Raw genomic sequence first — 18,250 nt, 5'->3', positions numbered from 1 at the left:
CTTTAGGGTAAAGAGGAAGCCTTAGAGTGTCTATTTGGCATGTAGGCACTGATTGAAAAACAACTTTGTACCCAATTTATTGGCCATAAAGCTCCACCTTCCCACGCTGTTCCTAGATACTTCGCCAAGCCGCGTGGGACCCTGTCCTCGGCTCACCAATGAGAGCCGGGCGATTGGTGCAGGGCCAGCGCCTCACAGAGCACAGCCTTGGGGAAAAGCGAGGAGTCGCAGATGTAAGTTTGCTTTGTCACCGCCCTCTGAGCGACTTTGGGCCAGTCTCTTAGGTCTCCAGACCTCGGGTCTTGTCTGTTTCCCGCGGGGAGGAAGCCGAACCTGGGTGACGCTCAAGGCAGCGGCGGGGAGCCGCGCGGCTCGGCCGGAGTGTAGCGCGCCGCGCGCGCCTCGGAACTTTGTCCCAAGCGAGGAGCGGGGACCCCGGAGCGCAGGGGTGGGGAGCTCCGGCTGCGGGAGCGCGGCGACGGCGCTCCTCCTTTCTCCACGTCACGGGGGCCGCTCGGCGCTCTCCCACCCCCGGCCGAGGGAGAGCAACTCACTAGCAGGGCGCGCCGCCGAGTTGGCGAAAGGGGAGGAGGCGGGAGCGAGCCGCCGCAGCAGAGGGGCCGGGACCCCGGAGCACAGCTCACGGCCCCCACCCGGGTGGCCTCTGCAGCCGCGGGGACCCCGCGTTCGGGGCTCCCCGGCTCCCTTTCGTAAGTCGACTTGGCCACGCAGGCCAGTGAGGACCGTCCGGGGCCGGGGTGCAGAGCTGTGCCGCGGTGGCGGGTGCGGGGCTCCGGTCCCAGCCGCGGGCTACCCGGACGCCCCGACCCTCTCCTCCTCGAGACTTTCACTTTCCCGCCGGGGGGAACTTGGGCGCCGCGCCGCTCTCGGGGGTGAGGGCTGGGGCGTCGGCCGCGGGGTGCCGCATCGGGATCCCGGGCTGAGCCGCCGCCTGGCTGCGCGCCTGCGGGCTCCGGGAAGGAGGGCGCCGGCAGCCGGCGGGCGCAGGTGGAGCCGAGGGCCACTGTGGGCGAGCCCGCCGCGCGCCAAGCGCACGCGGCAACTTCAGGAACCCGCGCGGCGGCCGGGAGTCGCGCGGCGTGTGCGCACCAGGGTTTCCCCAGACCCTCCCCGAGCGGTGAGAACGCGGCTCTGGGACGCGCCCTTTCCCGAGGCGGGCGTCCGGCAGTCGAAGTCCTCCCGGCCCGAGGGCCAGAGAGACCCGCTCAGGTGAGGGGCGCCGAGGGGCGCGTCGCGACGCCCGCTTTTCCCGACTTGCCCGCCAGCCCCGGGCCCGGCGACGCTGCCCGAGACCCGGGCCGGGGGCGTCCTCGCTCCCGGTGGGCGGGAGGCGAGTGGGCGGGAGAGGGACCAGGAGCTCGGGAATGGGCTGCTCCAGTGGCCTCTCCATTAGGACCAGGTGCGTGGAGGAAGGGGGTCTTTCCAGTTTGGGGATCGGAAGCTGCGGGACGGACCTCCCGGCCGTGCCCTCCCGGGGACGAGCTTCTGCGCTTTTTAAGGTCAAGTTTCCATGCCGCAGAGCTGACCGGGACGTGTCCCCCTCGCCCCGGCGAGGTGGCAGCGCCTCTCCAGCAGGCTGGAAACCTCCGAGGATCCGAGCCAAGAGGTCTGGACTCTCAAGTCAGTTTACCATCTTTACTTAGGCTAACGGTGCGAGTGAGCTGGTATTGCTTGGTAAATTTTAGAACTAAGTCCTCTGTCTTGGGAGGTTTTCTGGGTCGTTGTAGCCTGGGAAACTTGTGTTTTGCCCCCTTACTGGGCATGCGAAGAGGTGGTGTTAGACCTCAGGCCCTTGTTCTTTCCTCTTCTCATCCGTAAAATTGAACCAGAATATTAAGGGAATTAGGAATAATATTAAGTATCCATGCGGTTTGGTAGACATAGAAGTCACTCTTTTTGATCTTTAAAAATTTTTTAAAAATAAATGAATTATTGCAGAGAACATTTCCTATGTTGCACTTTCTAAGGATCCAATACTGTCTGAGAAATGACCAATTAAGATGCTGTTGAATTATCTTCTTTATTGGCATAGAAACAGTAGCCAAAGAATTTGGTTGTATGGGTACTGAATTTGGAAAACTGATAGGGGAATGGGGGGGAGGTGATTCTCTCCTGTTTATTACTTGTACTCATTCCCAAGTTTACAGTAATTTGCTAAATGCCACAATAATCACCACAGGTAGGTAGGGGTGAATAACATAATTGGGGAGTAAGTCAAAGTTGGTACTTGATGGCGTCATGCTAAATAAGTACCCTCAAGACAGGCAGACCGTAAATGTTATCAGTCTGACTTGGAATGAACTCCGATCATGGGGCACGGGGAGGTGGGCAAGTAGAGAGTATACATGATGGTGCCCAGCTTCTGCTCTCTCCTGTGAGAATCAGTGACTCCCGGAGTTAGCTGGGGGAGTATGAGTTGGTGACCTGGGCGTATCTTAGCACCCCTCCCAGAAGCGTAACTGTGTCTGCTTCAAAGAGTTTCCTCCTTCGGCTGGGAGGCAGGAAGGAAACAGCAAGATAGTGAGATTATGTGATGCAGGGTTGAAAAGTGAATCCATGAGTCCATATTTGTTGACCGCTTCCTGTGGGTCAGGCCAGTGCCGGGTGCTGTGGGAGCGCAGGTGTGCTGAGTCTGGGGTAGAGGCAGGAGGCCTTCTTGGGGAGATTTAAGGTGGGCCTGAAGGATGAGTAGGAGGGCTTACACAAGTGCCGGGAGGAGAAGGAGGAAAGGAGCATTCTCCCCGCCCGCCCCCGCCCCCAGGGAACTGTGTGCCCTAAGACAGAAGAGGGCTAGCAGAGAGCTCATGGAATGGAGAGGTCCAGTCTGACATGAGGGGAGAGTAGCACAGGTGGGATGAGATGATACCACATCTTGGGGCCGTTTTGTGGCATTCAGCCTCTGGACAGTTTCCCGCCTGAGATAACCTGCTGAGATTTCCTGTCAAAACACCGAGGTTGCTGTGTGAGAATGGATCCGAGGTGCCCGGAAGGTGAACAGGGCTGTTCCAAGGGTGTGAGAGGCCTGGTGGTCTAGGTTGAGGCGGTGGCAGCAGGGTTACACAAGTGCTTGGATTCAAGGCCGACTCTGGAGTGACTGGGCGGCTACTTTTGTGTAGCAGAGGGCAGGGCGACTCCCTCCAAGTTTGGGCAGATGTTGCTGCCATTTACAAAAAAGGGAACCTTAGACGAGGGGCAGATTTTGGAGGAAAGCTAGATGTGCTTGGTTGAGTCTGAGCTGCTTTCCAGACCCCGGCTGATGCTCCAGACAAGTGGGGGCCATCTGGGTTGGGGCACTATTTAAAGCCTGGGGTGGATGGGACAGGGGTGCGGGCCTGTCACAGAGCCTCTGCCTTCGTGGGGAGGGGTGAGAGTGTCAACCAAAGCCCATGTGGGAGCCAGCACCCTACACGGAGTGGGGCACGGCGTGGGCCTAGGACCGGCAGCAGCCTCCACGCTTAGCTCCTTGGAAGCCACTCCTCAAGGGAGAGGCAGGACGGTGGGAAGGCTTTTTTAAGATGAGAGAGCCTCGCATGTAATTTATATGGGAATGGGATGGAGCAAGTGGGCAGGAAAAGATATCGGGAGTCCTTTTAGGTAAAAACAGTCTGATTGTGCTGGATTGGGATATCAAACTCACATAACTAACTATCACCATCTTACAGAAACAGAATTTTGAAGGACATATGACCGTGGAATTTGAATTTTTCCTCCATAGGTTAAGGCAGACGCTTAACAGACTGAGCCACCCAGGCATCCCAGAAGATGCTTCCCAAACTTCGCGTTTGGGAAGACTCGGATGGGAATCAGGCCACAAAGCTGCGGCATGGCTGAGGGGCCCTGGAGCCAGACTGCGGAGGCCTGGCTTCCGGCCATGCCCCTGCCCCGCTTGTGGCCTTGTCTGAGCTTCCTGGTCCCCGAAGTGGCGCCACACCTATGCGGTGCATCTTTATGGTACCCTGTCCACGGCTTTGGGAGGACAGCGTGTGTGCGTCGTGCACGCACAATGTGTACATGCTGTGCGCACGTGTGCGCGGGTATGGCGTGCATGTGCCAGCCTCTGGCTCAGTAAGCCCGAATGCTGGTGGTTTCTATTACGATGATGTCACTTCCATCATCTCCAGGTGTAGGAACCAGAGAATTGCGAGAACTTGTACAAGGCCATAGAACCAAACGGCGGCGAAGTTAAGTCTTGGACTCCATTGGCCTTACTCACAGGCAGAGGCACCTCTTCCATGTAGCCTGCTACCAAGTGTCAGGTGCTGGGGGCCATCGAAAATAAATGCTAATAAAAGAATCTGGTCACTGCTCACCAGACTGTAGAGAGGCAAAGCAGATAATATCAATGTCAAAGCTTGGAGACTTTTCCCAAGCAATTTAGAGGTGTATGGTTTGTATTAATTTGCATGTCATTTTATATGCATCCCATATGCTGGTGATTTTCCTACTGGGATCGAAAGGCTAAAGCTACAAGTATAAGATCAAATAAAATTAATCAGGAATTGAATGCAGCTGGTTTGAGACGTAAAGGGCCCCTGGGCACGGTGGGTTCATTGTGGGCTCTTGGGGGAAAAGACTGGATCAATATTTACTATTTTAGAAGATGTGGGAAGCCAGATACCACTTGATAAAAACAGGTCACATTTTTTTTTTTTAAAGATTTTATTTATTTATTTGAGAGACAGAATGAGAGAGAGCACAGGAGAGAGGGGAGGGTCAGAGGGAGAAGCAGACTCCCTGCCGAGCAGGAAGCCCGATGCGGAACTCGATCCAGGGACTCGATCCAGGGACTCCAGGATCATGACCTGAGCCGAAGGCAGTCGCTTAACCAACTGAGCCACCCAGGCGCCCCAAAAACAGGTCACATTTTAATATGTAATGAAGCTTGACCTCCTGAATATAATACACCAGTACAGGAGGCATGGAAGGAGACCAGGGGGAGACTGCCGGCCGTATAAAATGTCAGAAAATGAAGCAGCAACAGAAACAAAATTTTGCTCTATGAAGCTGAATTCATAAGAAACACTAAGGGTCAGAAGTAAAGGCGGAACTTGTGTTTAGCAGCATAAAATTTTAAAAAGAGCATAATCTTCAAACTAAATGTGTGGGCTTTTAAAACCAGTAAATTCTCCCTAATTTGGACTTACTGGGGACTGGCCATGGTATCTTAGGAAAATCTCAGAAATACATATGTATTTTTTTCTTTTTCTTTTTTTTTTAAAGATTTTATTTATTTATTTGAGAGAGAGAATGAGAGAGAGAGCACATGAGAGGGGGGAGGGTCAGAGGGAGAAGCAGGCTCCCCGCCGAGCAGGGAGCCCGATGCGGGACTCGATCCAGGGACTCCAGGATCATGACCCGAGCCGAAGGCAGTCGCTCAACCAACTGAGCCACCCAGGCGCCCCATATGTATTTTTTTCTGAATTACAGGTTTTTTTGTTAGAGCACTTGTTCTCAGAGTGTGGTCCCTGGACCGGCCATATCAGCATCCCCTGGGAACTTAGAAATGGAAATTCCAAGACCACTCACATCTGCTGAATCGGAACCTCTGGGGATGGGGCCCCGCAGCCTGTGTTTTAATATTTGGAGCCAGCTTTCATTCCTCTTGAGTGTTTATTTCTTCAGTCTTGACCTTCCATTTCCCTCTTGTGCACTGGCTTCTCACTGTTCTGCTTAACTTCGGTCAGTCAGTACCCTTGTGGAGGGTTGTACCCAGACACAAACCCATCCCTTCCTCCGCCCCAAGGTCTAACCCGGTGGAAGATGCTTTCTTTTTTTCTTTTAAGATTTTTATTTATTTATTTATTTGAAAATAAGAGAGCGTGCGCACGAGCAGGGGGAGCAGCAGAGGGGGCGGGAGAAGCAGGCTCCCTGCTGAGCAAGGAGCCGGATGTGGGGCTCGATCCCAGGACCCTGGGATCATGAGCTGAAGGCAGACGCTTAACAGACTGAGCCACCCAGGCATCCCAGAAGATGCTTTCTAAGAGCGCTCTGGGCTCTTATGTTCTGCAGCTCTGTGGTTCTCATGCTGTCCAGGACCACACTGATTTGGGTTTTGGTTTGCATTTGCTGCCTTTTTAAAAAAAAAATCTTTTGGCAGTCTCATACCCAACAAACTGTGACTCCTCCCAAACATACAGTCTGCCAAACCCTGAACTGTTCTCTGCAAATGCTCCTTTTAAACCCCATTTCTCCATCTGGTATGAGTGCAGTTAATTTCTTGGACCTAAATGTTAGTCTTTGTGTTTATCGGCATTAAATCGCATCGTACTAGATTCAAGTCTGTCCAAATCTGTTTGGATCCTCCTTCTGTCCTCTTTCCTCTAAACCTTTGTGTCCTCTGCTGATCTGGCTGCTGATGTCCTGGCCAGAGGAATTAAAAACAATGTGAGTATCTTTGTTAGAGGCCTTCCTCACAGTTAATGAGGCTTAAAAAGTTGGCATCTTTTGCAGTCCTTGTGGGGCTGACATCAGAAGAATTGTCCTCGCCTCCCCATCATTGTTTGCATTTAAACTGTAGCTGCTCTGGAGCATCCCTCACGGGGTCGCTCCATGAGGACCGTATTCTCTGACTCCATCCTCAGTGCCCACTTCCCCACCAAGCACCTGCCAGTACACAGTCAGGAACTCCATGTCTGTGATGACCGTTGCCCTCTCCCTGTTTTGTTTACACTGTCAGCTTAAGGGGGTTTATTTTATAGGTAACAGAGCTAAGTTTCAGCTTATTTATAGTCAGATTAAGATGAATTCGGAAATTTCAAAGTAATTGGAAGCAATAATTGCGCCTTGTCCTTTCTCTCTGCTTTACCCCACCCCTCACTGCCACCACCAAGCTCTAGACCTCATGAGTTTTGTGCTAAAGCTGACTTTTAGCACAAAATCTTGGCTAAAGCCAAGAGATTCGGGTTCTTTAAAATTTCTTTAATGTAAGATTTTGTTCACATATGATTCTTAAGGGAGTACAATTAGATAATATAGTTGCACACAAAAAGTTTAAGAATGCAAAAAGCAAAACAACTTGATGGCAAGAATGCTTTTAGCCATGGTTGCTAGAGCATGAAAAAGTGCCTGGAATCCTACGCTGTTATTCACGATCCTTATCCAGTCCTACTCGAGCCCTCTCCCGCCTCCCTCCCCTTGCACTGAAAGACTAGCCTTAAACCGAACTGCAAAAGGCTCAATAAAGGGCACCTGGGTGACTCAGTCGTTGAGCGTCTGCCTTCGGCTCAGGTCATGATCCCAGGGTCCTGGGATCAAGTCCCGCATCGGGCTCCCTGCTTGGCAGGAGGCCTGCTTCTCCCTCTCCCACTCCCCCTGCTTGTGTTCCTGCTCTCACTGTCTCTCTCTCTGTCAAATAAATAAACAAAATCTTTTAAAATAAAAAAAAAAAGCCTCAATAAAATCTAAGCTCCGCTTCCCTCCTCCAAGATGCTACTAAATGTCTTTTGATGGAATGTGCTCCCTCACCAGGGCAAGCAAAAAAAAAAAAAAAGGTGCCTGGTGATAAGGGAGCTCTTTGTAACCTCCAGTAAATCTCCACAAATACTCTGTACTTCTAGCTCTTTGGTTGCTTTTCTTTCTCCCCCTGTCCCTTTGGAGGAGAGCTTCCTGTCTACGTTCAGACTTAGACAGTTGGCCTGTCTGCTCTTGGATAGGTTGTACCCATTTCTAAAGGCTCTGAAAACCCTGGTATTTCTCCCGGTCATTTTCCTGATCCAGACAGCCCATGATGGAGCAGCTCGTTGAAACCGCAGCAGAGGGTGGCCAGTTGTGCCCACGACCAGGAAGAACAAGCCTTCGTCTAGCTCCTGGGCTTGCCAAGCTTCCTTTTCTCTTCCTTCTGCTCCTCTGCGTCACTGTGGCATATTTGGAATATTTGCATTGTTGTGTCCTTTCTCCACATTCCCCCCGCAGTCCATCTGAGTGCAGCAAGGAGGGGCTCCCTCTGCTCAGCCATGGTCTTCCACCCAGCTCTTTTTTCCTTTCGCCTTCCCAGCAAGCACCCTGCCCTATGTGGGCAGAGTTAGATGTCCCAGATGGGTCCGGAGACAGAAATGGAGTGACACACAAGGTAGGCACTGGTCTATGTCTTTTGGACATATGTCCAAAAGAAGTGAAAGCAGGGACATGAATAGGTATTTGTATTCCCATGTCTATAGCAGCATCATTCATAATAGTCAAAAGACTGAAGCTTCGCAAGTGTCCGTTGACAAATGCATAAACAAAGTGTGGTATGTACATACAGTAGAGTATTATTCAGCCTTAAAAAGAAGGAACTTTTGACACCAGCTGCAGTGTAGATGAACTTTGAAGACATTATGTTAAGTAAAATAAGGACAAATACTATGATTCCTCTAATGCAAGAGTCCTGGAGGAATCACATTCATAAAAAGAGAAAGCAGAGGGGCGGTTGCCTAGAGCTGCAGAAGGGGGAAAATGAGGAATTAGCATTTAATGGGTACAGAGTTTCAGCTGGGGAAAATGAAAAAGTTCTGTGGATGGAGGTGGAGATGGTTGTACAACACTGAATATATTTAATGCTACAGAACTTAAAAATGGTTAAAATGTTAACCATTGACCCATCCGTGTCCATCTACATCTCCATCCATCATCCTTCCATCTATTTGTCCACCCACTCATCCATCCATGACATCTCCAATATTTATGGACTGGCTTTTCTAGGATAAAATAAGAAGCAGAGACTTTTTAGCACTAATGATCAAAATGGTAAATTTTATGTTAAGTATATTTAACCAAAATAAAATAATAGAAGAAAGACTATTTTTATGATCATCAACTAGATCATAAATATGGAACAACAAAAGAGAAGATATTTTTATAGCAAAGTAGTGAACCATGTAAGACTTGGAACCTGTAATTACAGAAGGAAGACAGCAGTGACACCAGACTTACAGAGATGTTTAAGACCATGCTACTAAAAATGAGTTGGCTGAATCCCAGTTTGAGGCAGGGAATTTTGAAGCCTTTTAATCCTGCACACTCCTGTTTACCCCTATGATTCCCACTTTAAAAAAGGAGGAAAAAAAACCCAAAAACCCTTTTCGAAAAATTTCAAGCCTACAGAAAAGTTGTAAGAATATTACAGTGGGCACAGGCTGATTTCCCCTTGACCAGGAGAATGTGGAAGCCTTCGGTATGGCTTCTGAGCCATCCGGCCCAGCAGAGACCTCTGGGAGGTGGTCTCTGGGTGCAGGAGTGCTGGTGGCCGGTTGCGGGCGAAGCCCAGTCCTTGCTTGCAGAACAGCCCCTGGCCTATGATCCTCGGTGCTCCTCCTCCGGCTGTTGCTTGTTTAAATGCTTTTGACCCCTTACTGCCATGCAGCCCATATGCCAGTCTGCTTTTCCTGCCAGAATGTACGCAGTGCATGGGCTCAGTTAGTCATCACAGTATCCGTGTGAGTTAGCACCCTGGCCCGCTTTCTCAGGGAGGGAGGCAGAGGACTCACTAGCCTGGCGACGGCTTCTTAGTAAAGTCAGGACTTAAATTCAGAACCATTGGCTTTAAATTCCAAACCAATTACGTTGTACACAGAGGTGTAAAGCACGAGGGTGAGATGCAGGGGATCAGGTGTGGCAGGGAAGAGAGGAATGGGGTCAGGCAGGTAAGGGAGGGAAGGAGGAGGGGCTCAGAATGACGCAACATGGTTCACCCTATGTGGTACTGATACCTTCCTTGATAGGTAACAAGCTTGTTACACATAAGCTCACCAGAAGGCAGCCTGCCTGCAAGGCGACTTTCAGAGATCTCGCGGCCCACCCGCCTGCTTGTGGCTAGAGCCCGACAAAGTAGACGTTTGCTGAGAGCTGCGTAGTGCTTACCTGAAGCGTGGCGAGCACGTTGGTGCCAATATCAGAGTTAATTTGGTAAATCGTGGCATCTACTCTCCTCAGATCTTTACCTGAAGCTTCCATCTGCCTCTAAACACAGACAGATGAGAAGTTCACATCGCCTGAAACCTAGAATTTGACACTTGACCATCTACAGGATTGTACTGTTGTACAAATAGTTGTACCTAGTTGTTGTAACCTAGTTTAAATGGAAGCTTCATCTTGCTTCTGTGTTTGTGTCCGTGTGTGAAGCATTACCATTTTCACATGGTCATCTTTCAATGTGTGTCTTTGCAAAGTTGCTTAGACATATAAGGGCTTATTTTTCTCATATAACAAGAAGGCACAGTGGGTGTTTGCTGCTGGTGGTTCAGTGGTTTGAGGATTTTCAGCTAAGGGCTCTGATATTCCCTTGGCCTTTTCTTCATGGTCCCAACATGGCTACTATAACTCTAGCCATCATGTCAGGAGTTCCATGCAGAAGTGGGCAGAGGGGAAAAAACACAAAATGGCATACCTCCTCCCGAAATCAGGCTCCTGTAAAGAACTTTCCAGATACCCCACAGTATCCTGCATTGACCATGCCTCTACAAAGGAGGCTGAAGGGAAAGGCTGTGGGGGAGGGGGGGAGCACATTTCTGCCAGCAACAATGTTGGGGTTCTCTTAGTAAAGAAGGAAGGGAGGATGGGTGTTGGAAAGCAGCTGGCCGTCTCTACCAGAGCCATAGATCACATCCTTACCTACCGGGTCTGTTTCCGAATTCCGTCCCCCTGAGCTGTTGTCTGTTCGGGTACTCGCATCAGACTGTTTTCACGACTGTGATGTTATAATCTGCATGGAAATCTGAGGAGTCTGGTTCTTACTTTTGCATTCTATACAATTGGCGAGTATGTTTGCTTAGTCTGCTTTTAACTAAACAATCTTTTACTGTTTTATTATATTAATCTAAAATATAAACCTGTATGTTGAGATGTGTTATCTTAATTAAAACCATTGCTAGAATGCATCCTTGTAGGAGATGCCAACTGGAGAGCTTCCTGGAGTCATTTCTAGATGTGACTTCTGGAGACATTTTACATGAAATCCCTGCTTTTGAAATTCCTCTTTGGTCAGAATTTTTTCAAGCACTGCAGATTGTATTTGTTACACCCCTTTACCTTAATTTTAAATTCCTGGGTCTTTATTGTGTCTGTATGCACACAAGCTCTCAGGACAATACGTACATTTTCAGCCAAGAAGCACAGATCTTTATGAAATGATCAAGTCATGCCAGGGTAGCTGGTCTTGAATTTTTTAGGGGAATTGCAGAAGCATATTGAAGTCTCCAGCTCAGCTCCCCACCACATCAACAAAACACAGAAAACTAACAAAGGCCCTTTTCGGGTGATTTAAAACTGAGCATGTCTAATCCATTCACGGAGAGTGTGGCCTGGCCTTAAGCCATTTCTGCCATCCCCATTCTTTATTCACATCTGTTTATCCCCGGGCTGCCTCTGTGATGTAGTTACGGACATTAAAGATTCTACTTTAAGTGCACACATACAAATCAGAGTTACTATACCTCTTCGGCTGCTACCTAACCTTTGAGGAACTAATTCTGGCCAGTATAAAATATAGAGTTAGCCGTATACCAAATAAGTGCTTCTAGAAATTTCTGGGGGGTGAAATTATATGCCGATTTTGGGTGAAGAAAGTTTTTTTCTCTTTCTAGCATACATTTTAAAGAAAGACACAACTGTTTTTCAGTTCAGTTTTTCTTCCTTGTAGAAAAAGAAGCCAAGATATTTTCAACCCACATTTTACATTTAGAACATAAAAAAATATATTTTGGCTCTATATCATGTCCAGCTAAGTGTGGAAGGCAGAGAAGAGAAAAGCCTAAGAAAGGAATGTAAGATTGCTGTTCATAAAGCTTGAGAGTCAGAGGTCAAATACATTAATTAACCTCTTTTTTGGTGATCTTTTCTATCTAAAAAGGAGGAAGCATTTTATTTAAGCCGTTTCCATTGAAGCTAAAATTTAAGGTCATAGATGTTTTTGAAATCCTACCCTTCTTTTTTTGTTTTTGTTTTTGTTTTTTCTGTAGAAAAAAGCTCTTAGTGTTTTGCAACATAATGAGGGTCACAAACCGTTACAAAATAGAAACTTCATTCAGTAGTATAATTTATGGCCCTTTAGACTTCCTGCTAAAGACTTAGACCCATAGTTTTGTCCAGTAAGATACACAATCAATTTTTGATGTTTGCCCTGTGGACCAGATGCAACAAAGCCAGAACCAAGTTGGCTACCTCCCAATTTTTGTGACTATAAAAACCTGGCTGAATTCTGCACTTTTTTTTTTTTTTCTCCATTGCTGCAGCCCAGATTTCTAATGACTTTGAGGGACCACCATCTGGTAAATACAGCCTAGTATGGGTTGCTCGTTTCTCCTATGACTTTAAATGACCCCATGAATCTCCCCGAAATGAAGAAACTCCAGTGAAGTTACTAGTTGAAAGAATTACAAACAGGTGGTTGACACACTGATGTTCATGCCCGGGTGTTTTCATTCAGACCTTTATTCTCAAAGCTGGTGACCATAGCGTTCGTACTTGTAGACCGAAGCTCTCCGTCGTGCCATGTTCTGCAGGTGCCTCCACCACATCTCTGCTGGATGAGGGGCGTCCTGCTTTCCTGCACCCAGACAGTGTTAACTTGACAGTCTGAGCAACTGAGCGTGGGCAGAGGCCCCGTTTGAGGGTATGTCTTGTGTGCTCACACCGCTGTGCAGTCCTCAGTCCTGCTTTGTTTGTGACGTGGTCTTTAGGGATGCTCTAACGAGTCCCTGCGGTTTTGCACTATCTAGAGAACTGCCCGTAAAGATACTGAACTGAAGGGAAATTTTATACCTTCTGTCATGCATAGAGTTACAGAAGCTGGTTAGCCGATTATAACTGCACAGAACTGGTTGCTTTGAAAGGAATTATTTGGTTATCAGTCTTTCAAAAGATACTGAGCAAATGGAGGAAAAAAAAAAAAAAACCTTTACTGATTAACTAGAGTAACTATCTTCCTGTCTTTCAAAATCCAAGACAGGTGTATGTCCACAGGAACAATATACGCACCAGACAGCAAAAAAGAATGTCGTCAGGGAGTGAAAAACAAACAAACAAAATAATTAGAATGTCAGAATGCAGGAAACAGTGCATGTGCTGTTTCAGAAAAAGAAAACCATAGAGTTTGGTGTGGAGTCTTTCCCAATTTTCCCAAGAGACCATTCCTCTTGTAGAGGTCCATGCCTGTGACCTTCATGATAGCAATGCTGGATAGAGAAAACATTATTCCATTTAACACATGGGAAGTAAGGATGTGCCCAAGATTAAATGACTTGCCAGGGTGACTTGAGTTGTTTGTTTGTTTTTAAGATTTTATTTATTTATTTATTTATTTATTTATTTATTTATTTATTTAAGAGAGAGAGAGAGAGAGCACATGAGCGGGGAGAGAGACAAGCAGGCTCCATGCTGAGCGCAGAACCCCATGAGGGGCTCAAGCCCACAACCCCCAAGATCATGACCTGAGCCGAAACCAAGAGTCAGACGCTCAGCCAACTGAGCCACCCAGGAGCCCTGACTTGAGGAGTTTTTGATGGCACAGCCCAAACTGGAACTTGGGTCTTCTGATTTTGTCCCATTGAATAACTACCCTGTGCCAGTTAGGTATGTACCTGAAGCTGGACGTAGAGCAAGAACAAGGCCTGTCAGGGAGACAGAAATAAACAAGCAAGCAAAGTTACTGCTGCTGTGATGAGTGCTTGGAAGAAAACAAGGAGTTCAACAGTCAGGAAAAAGACTAGAGAAGGGTGATCAGAGAAGACCCAAGGAAAGGACATTTCTCCTACAGCTTGAAGGACAGAGAGGGGCCAGTAACCCCAGGATCCAGAGAAAAATGGTCTGAACATGGGGACAGCAAGTGCAAGGGTCCTGAGGCAGGAAAGAAACTGGTGTTCTTAAAGCTTTTAGAAGGCAGGTGTTGCTTAGAATGTATGGGCAAGAAGAGCAGAATAAGATGCAGTTGGAGAGAAAGGTACAGGCAGGAACTGGCTGGGCCTTATGGCCGTGGAAAGGATTTCTGATTTTATTGCAAGTGCAATGAAACCCTGGTGAAGGGTTTTAAGTATAGGGAGTGGAACTAGGGAGGGGGAGTGGTCTGATTTATGTGTTTAAATGATCCTTTTGGCTACAGTACAGAAAATGGATTAGAGGGACACAAGGGAGGCTAGTGAGGAAGTTATTTCCTTTAGAGGCAAGAGTTGATGATGGCTTGGCCTGTGGTGGTTCCCGTGGAATGGTGTGGGTGTGGTGGTGGGTGGATTCAAAACACATTTTAAATGTAGAACCAACAGCATTCTCGAACCAACAGGGTCTACTCCTGCCAAGAGATTGGAGAGGTACCCTGGCACTGTGGTTAATACTGTAGTCTCTGAAATTAAGCTTTGGTGAAGAAGGTCCAGAAAAGTAAATTCTATTATAGAAAAGGGTTTTTTTCTTATAGGAAAGTATGTTGATCTCAGAAGTGGTTTAGTTTTTAACAATTTACAGACATAGTTTAGAATAGGACTTACACAGTTTAGAATAGGACTTATTCACAGTATATTGTGAAATGAAAGAAACAGGCAAGACAGTACCTATATAGTGAGACTCCTTGTTAAAAAGCAAGCCCACAAAGGTGTCTTTATTGAAAACAGTCTGGAAGGACATCATGGCCACAGAATGCTTTTGGCAGGTGGGTGGATTACTGGTGAGCTTTATTTTCCTCTTTAGACTTGACTGACTTTCTCATTTTTTTAAAAATGAAAGTGTTTACTTTTATAAACAGAGAATGGAAAAACATTTTCTTTTCCTTTTTGAGCCTGTAACATTTTATTACTTGAGGATGTGTCCTCCATTTGTATTGTATTTCAGACCAAGTCACACCATTCTTGTGTTTTCCGTGGTTACCGTTCACCTACTCACAGTCTGATCATTACTTGCCTTTGCGGTCTTCCCTGTAGAACAATGAGAATGTAAGGTCATCTGGGCAAGAAACTTGCCTTTCTGCTCCTTTACAGACTCTTCAGGTGCTGTGGGGGTGTTAAGGAAATCCTAGCTCTGTATAACCTTGGGTGATTTCTCAGTCACTCTGTGTTTCAGTTTCCTGTCTTATAAAAGACGGCTAAAGGTAGCACTTACCCCACTGATCCATTGAGGGGATTGCACACATGCAGAGCACTTAGAACATTGCCCCACATAACGACTCTTCGGGGATTCTATGTTCATAATAATGATGATATTAAATTAATAAAGTATGGGCGCCTGGGTGGCTCAGATGGTTAAGCGTCTGCCTTCGGCTCAGGTCATGGTCCCAGGGTCCTGGGATCGAGTCCCGCATCGGGCTCCCTGCTCCTTGGGAGCCTGCTTCTCCCTCTGCCTCTCTCTCTGTCTCTCATGAATAAATAAATAAAATCTTTAAAAAAAATTAATAAAGCGTACATGGAGGCATTCAGGATTAATTCTAAAACATTGAATTTATGTCAGAACTTTGGGGGGAAATAGAAGATAGGTTAAAAAGATAGGACAGTAAGCCATAGGTCTGGGCAGGATCTTTAAGGAAGTCAATGCAGAGGAGGAGGAGGGTAGCTTGACACCCAGGTAACAGTGATGCGGGTGAAGACGATGATGAAGATGAAGCCACGACCAGCCCTGGTCAGGCAGTCACCGTGCTAAAGCGCTTTGCATGCATTACCCCATTTAACCTCCAAATCCCCATAGGTAGCTGCTATTATGAACGTACTTGTACTGATGTGCACACGGAGATGTGGAGAGTTTGAGCGAATTGTCCAGGGTCCAGGTGCTCAATAGGCTGTTTCTGAGATGAATGGGGGGCCTCCTCTGAGCAGAAGTCCTGGCTGTGGGGCCGGAGCGGGGAACGTGTACTGTGGGGCCCTGTGTGGCTTCCGCCTCTCTGGCTGAGCCTCTGAGCAAGGTCTTAGCTCTCAGTTTCTCCCGGATTGACGTTTCCACCTCCTACTTTGGTCAGAAAAGGGGTCAGTCACTTCCCTAACATTGTCTGCCTATCAGCGCATCCCATGTAATGTACTAGGAAACCCCAAGGTTTGGAGTCAGGCAAGCTGGGCACAGGTGTCAGGTACGTTGCGCCCCTCTGTGGGGTGACCCTATTCACATGCAGGGGCTCCTGAGCCGTCACGGCAGCTCGGAAGGGGATTTCTCATTCCCAGTTTGAGACAAGAAAACTGGGCTTCAGAGGTTAAACAGTTGGATCAGCCTCACAGCTGCTAAGTGTTCCCCCAGGGATTTAAGCCCAGGTCCGTGGCATCCTGAAGCCCCCGTACTTTCTTTCCCAAGTCCGCACTCCCTGTCTGAGTTATAGAGAGGAGTGCAGGTGCGCAGGGAGGGAGCAAGAGGGTCAGGGGAGGGGAGGGGGCATAGGCCACCTAATCTGCAAATATGGATGGTGGGTCCCTCATTCTTGGTCCCTAAGCTAAACCAGAGTCAGTACTTCACTCTTCAGCCTCCTTCCTCTGTGTCCTGATTCACCATTCGCCCTCCTCCCTTGGGAAAGCAAGCATGCGCTTTTTGACAGTCGATTGCTGACTTAAGGAGGGTTCCTGGAAGAGCGGCTAATGGCTGTGGCCACTTAGCCCTGGCTACAATTATTATGATCACTTGGCTGGCTGTACCTTTCGTGTGCCTGCTGTCTTTTAAGGCTGTAAACAGTGCCTGGAAAGGCTGGGTAGGGAAGAGGGTTTGGGGGAAAAGGCTTCATTCAACATCCTTATTGGGTTTTTATTGAATTATCCAAACAGACCTTATTTCCGCAGAGCTGTAGCGATCCAGCCTTGTTACCATGTCCTTCTCGGTCCTGTCTTCCTCGCTAGGGACTCGCCCACCTGTGTGGCAGTGAACTCCGCGGTGGACCGGGCTCCTTATTTGTCTGGGCAGGTGGAAGGCGAAGTAGCCCTTCTCGTGTGTGTGGGCACTTATTTGTAATGTAATTATCAGACTACTTCCTGGCAGCAGAACACCTGCCTGCTTCCTGCTCCTGGGGCCTTTAAGAGGGAAGGAGCCAGGGCTCGGTGTTTGCAGAAGGTGGCATTGCTGCCCTAGTCTCCTAGGAACCCTGTGGCCAGCAGGACTGCAGCCTTACCCCCACCAGCTCTGCGCAGACCTCAGGAGCTCATTCCCATCCCTCCAAACCTGGGGCCTGCGGGGATTCATGAGTTCGGGCTGCAGGTGACAGGGAAGGGAGGCAGGTGCCACACCGGGCAGGTGCCTGCCCCCAGCCCGCCTCTACCCTCTGCAGCTTCCCTGTGGGTGTCACACACAGGTTCTGTCCAGAGGAAAGCAGAGCCACGGTCGGGAACTGTGGTCTCTCACTTCCTGGGGCTTTGTGCCCTGGGGTATTCTCACCAAAGCTGGGAAGAGGCCCACAGTCCCTTTCAGGATTTGACAAAAGCTCCTTCACACAAAGGACTTGCACCTCCCCCTTTTTTACTTCTAACTTGGGAAAAGGAATGCCTTCAGGCAAAGGAACTTCTGGCCACGGTAAGCAAGGGAAGGGGTTTTACTTTGACTTGGGACAGGGTGGTATTGGACAGCTGTTTGGTTCCCCCAGTGTGTAGGGCTGATCCATAGACAGACGAGCTCTCCTCCTTAAAGATGCCCAGAGTAGGAATGGAGAAGAAGAATCCGAGAGCCAGATGCCCGGGCTGTCCCAATTCCCTCCCCTTGTTCCTTTAAAATTACCTCTTGTCCCTGGCTGATGGAGCTCAGACATGGGCCCCAGCGCCAGTTCCCACAGGACTTCTCACAGCATGCCTGCCACCTTCCCTCTCTGGGCAGGCAGCCATGCCCCTTAGCTCAAATCGGACTCTCCAGGCACCAGGCTGGAGTCAGGAAGTGTGTGCTCCTGTGTTCTCAGGAAGGACGGGAGAGCGTGGGTGCAAGGAGTCCTTGCACATGGGTGACAGGACAGGGAGCCAGTATTTGCCTTTTTATGTACGTGTGAAGATGATAGTTAAACAGGATCATAAACACCACGACAACTCTGGAAGACTTTGCAAACCTCTTTAGAAATTAAAGGGGATCGGGGCACCTGGGTGGCTCAGTCAGTTGGGTGTCTGCCTTTGGCTCAGGTCATGACCCCAGAATCCTGGGATTGAGCCCCAAGTCGGGCTCCCCGCTCAGCAGGGAGCCTGCTTCTCCCTCTCCTCCCTGCTCATGTGCACTCTCTCTCTCTCTCTTTCGCTCTCAAATAAACACAATCCTTAAAATGAAAGAAGGAAAGAAAGAGAAAGAAAGAAAGAAAGAAAGAAAGAAAGAAAGAAAGAAAGAAAGAAAGAAA

The 18,250-nt window shown here is 48.6% G+C and overlaps 1 protein-coding gene across 2 annotated transcripts in view; it reads left to right on the top strand.

Annotated features, from left to right (window-relative positions):
* The first annotated feature begins 351 nt into the window (after window positions 1-351).
* GCNT4 (glucosaminyl (N-acetyl) transferase 4) overlaps window positions 352-18,250 on the top strand; it is a 23,010-nt gene continuing 5,111 nt past the window's right edge. Inside the window, exon 1 of one of the 2 annotated variants that reach the window (XM_035014657.1) lies at window positions 352-710. The gene's annotated coding sequence lies outside the window, so the exon portion shown is untranslated. Of the gene's footprint in view, window positions 711-1,195; window positions 1,231-18,250 lie in introns of those variants that run through there. The other variant, XM_035014658.1, reaches the window with a different exon arrangement.

The sequence above is a fragment of the Mirounga leonina genome, unplaced genomic scaffold, assembly GCF_011800145.1.
Source record: "Mirounga leonina isolate KUSES-001 unplaced genomic scaffold, KU_Mleo_1.0 Mir_168, whole genome shotgun sequence".
Lineage (NCBI taxonomy): Eukaryota > Metazoa > Chordata > Mammalia > Carnivora > Phocidae > Mirounga > Mirounga leonina.
This window is presented reverse-complemented; position numbering and strand designations above follow the sequence as displayed.